Source organism: Chiloscyllium punctatum, chromosome 36 (genome assembly GCF_047496795.1).
Source record: "Chiloscyllium punctatum isolate Juve2018m chromosome 36, sChiPun1.3, whole genome shotgun sequence".
NCBI lineage: Eukaryota > Metazoa > Chordata > Chondrichthyes > Orectolobiformes > Hemiscylliidae > Chiloscyllium > Chiloscyllium punctatum.
Genome location: NC_092774.1, coordinates 72677309 through 72680439, shown reverse-complemented (window position 1 = coordinate 72680439; position 3131 = coordinate 72677309). Strand labels below are relative to the sequence as shown.

The window sequence follows — 3131 nt, the reverse complement described above, 5'->3', positions numbered from 1 at the left end:
TATTGCTTCCCTTTGTAACGGGACTCTGTTCTATATCTTGCCTTTGCCTCTGCTTCCCAAATCTTCGAGCATCTGAGCTGAATATGTCACTAAACACTGGCCCAATTTACACAATTAAGGGGAAGTGCTTGTGGAGATTTGAGTTGTTTCCCGCCGGTCTGCTCTGAACTGAATCCTAACACCTCTTCTCTGAAATGGGAATGAGCTGGGGAAGTTGAAACAATTCGAATTCGAATCCCTGCAGTGTGGAAACAGGCCCTCCTGCTCAACAAGTCCGTATCAACCCTCCGAAGAGTAAACCACCCAGACCCGACATTTACTTCTGACTGATGCCCCCAACCTACCGACTTCTGGGCACTAAGGGGCAGTTTAGCATGGTCAGTCCACCGAACCTGCACAGCTTTCGACTATGGAAGGAAACCGGAGCACCGCAGGAAACCCACGCAGACACGGGGAGATTGAACAAACTCCACACAAACAAGCCGAACACTGGTAGGATCGAATTCAGGTCCCGTTATGAGACAGCATTGAGCCACAAAGCCACATTATTTGCGGTCGTATTCATTCCCTGCAATAATTCCCCACTCCGGTTCAGACGGGAATGACAGGACGATCAGCATTTCGAAAGCAGCATCACCACACAGACACAGTTCCCATGATGAGGACACATATCACCGATTGGGAATCATCTCGGAGAGATACAAGTGACAGAGAGTCACATGGAAATGATGGACTGAACGGCTTCAGGCTGCGGCGGAATGACGTCACGCGTTGATGCCGTCACTCTCCCTGTCTCTGGGGCAGAGCGGCTGAGGGAGAAACAATGGCTTATTTTCAACTTCATCTGGGACAGTTGGCGCTCAGATATTCACTGCTGCCCGTTCGCAGCAAAGAAACAGACGCCCGTGTTAGAAAAGTCTTTCTGCAGGATTGCTGTGTGAAGACGAATTCTGAGCACCGAGCCGGCTGAACACAAATATGAATTTACCTGAGGGAACAGTTTCAGGTGTCCATTTCTCTCTGTCCCACCAACACAGCATCTTTCTGTCTCTTTGATTACAGACCTTTGTAATGTAGTTAAAACTTGCCCATTTCCTACGCATTAGTGTAACTGACGTCTCCCATCCGAAATGATTAAGAGAGAGCAGAAGAGCGAATGGGCTCTGCCCTCCCCCAGAACAGTTTGCAAGTAGAAACAAAATGGTTTAATTATCCGCCAGTGGAGAGAGTCCAGTTACTGGGAACGGGACAAACAGCAGCGTCCTGGGCGCAGGGAGACGGAATGAGAAGCAAATGTTGTGGAATCTCTTTGCTGCTTGCGATTCTTGGAGCAACTCAAACGTATTTCACACTGAGCAAGTCTCAGCTGCTTCAGGGAAGGGCACTTGTAGCGTCCGGGGTCAGGGCGCTTCGCTGGGCCTGTGGCTCGTTGGTCTAGTGGTATGATTCTCGCTTCGGGCCTTCAGTTGGGTGGATTTGCGAGAGATTCCGGGTTCAAATCCCGGACGAGCCCTCATTTCTTAAATTGCCTTGTGCAGAAATGCCGGGGTGATTTTCTCAAAAAGCACGTTTATTAAACGAGATCGGACTGTCTGAAGTAGGGGTGGAGTCGCGCTCCCATTCCAGCGAACAGGATAAAAGGAAACACCTGCTCCAAGTGAAAACAAGCATTGCACATAGTCCGCCCACGCAGTCCGACTCTGGATGATTCCTCCAGCTCCATTATTGAAAATTGTGAGCGTGAAATTTCAGGAAGCGGGGAAGTGAAGTGATTGCAGACAGCGCTGAACTGGTTGCCGTTCATGGTGCCGTGTATGAGGATTGTCAGCAATAAAGGTACATTGGAAAGATGGGACAGTTCTCCTTGGAGAACAGTAGGTTGAAAGCTGGCCTGATTGACGTTTTTCAAGTCATGAGGGTCTAGACACAGGAATAATGGAGTGCAAATGCTCCCACGCCTGAAAGGATCGACAACGATTCAGCCGAGTTTTAAAATCACGAGGAAAAGGAGTAAAAGTGACATTAGGAAGAACGTTTTCGTACAGGGAGTGATCAGGGTCAGTAGGTGACGCAAACTTCAAACAATTATGGTCCTGAACCCATAGGACAGACGGATGGGAGTGGAAGACAAGAAGAAAGAGAGACACAGAGTGAGCGAGAAAAGGGTGAAAAGTCAGAAAAAGAGAAGTTAAGGAAAAACATAGAGAGACTGAGGAAGGGATACAATTCCAGTGGGTCCCAGCTTTTTCTATGATTTCATACACTCCTTCTCATCCATGAGAGACAAGCCCTGCTCCTAGTTTCTACGTCAGTCTGGATGGTTCAGGGACGGTGTTTAGCACACTTGCTTTCATTTTTCACACCATTGAGTGTTGGAGTTGGGACGTCATGTTGAGTTTGTACAGGATGTTGATGAGGCCACTTTTAGTTTCTGTTCATTAATATGTAAATCCCAGAACTACTTTTAAGTCACGTTCTCCAGATAACTTCAGGTTTTATAAAAAGAGGTGACATCTCAGCTCAGTCAATGCATTAAAGGTGTGAGGTTTGAGACTGTCTGTATCCCAATCTTGAAATAGACTGGTTGTATTTTCAAAGTAGGGATTTATAAAATATGATATGGCTTCACTGCCTGCAGATTGCACACTTTTTGAGGAAAACTGAATGTATCTGCAAATATAATTCTGAAAATCCAAATTCACCCCATAGACTTGTGTGTGCATAAGAGAGTGCGTGTTTGTATGCTTGGTAAAGTGTCATAATTTGGAGATGCCGGTGTTGGACTGGGGTGTACAAGGTTAAAAATCACACAACACCTGGTTATAGTCCAATAGGTTTAATTGGAAGTACTAGCTTTTGGAGCGCTGTCCCATCATCAGGTGGTTGTGGAGGACACAATTGTAAGGCACAGAACTTATATCAAAAATTTACAGTGTGATGTAACTGAAATTGTACATAGAAAAATACCTTGATTGTTTGTTGAGTCTTTCATCTGTTCATAAACCATGATAGTTTCACTTCTTTCGTATGTAAATAGGGTCATAGAGATGTACAGCATGGAAACAGACCCTTCGGTCCAACCTGTCCATGCTGACCAGATATCCCAACCCAATCCACTCCCACCTGCCAGC

At 46.2% G+C, this 3131-nt stretch overlaps 1 non-coding gene across 1 annotated transcript; it reads left to right on the top strand.

Moving 5' to 3' along the window:
• Positions 1–1423: 1423 nt before the first annotated feature.
• Positions 1424–1513, top strand: trnap-cgg (transfer RNA proline (anticodon CGG)). The gene is given in 2 exon segments: positions 1424–1459; positions 1478–1513. It is a non-coding gene; the product is annotated as a tRNA-Pro (tRNA).
• Positions 1514–3131: the final 1618 nt, after the last annotated feature.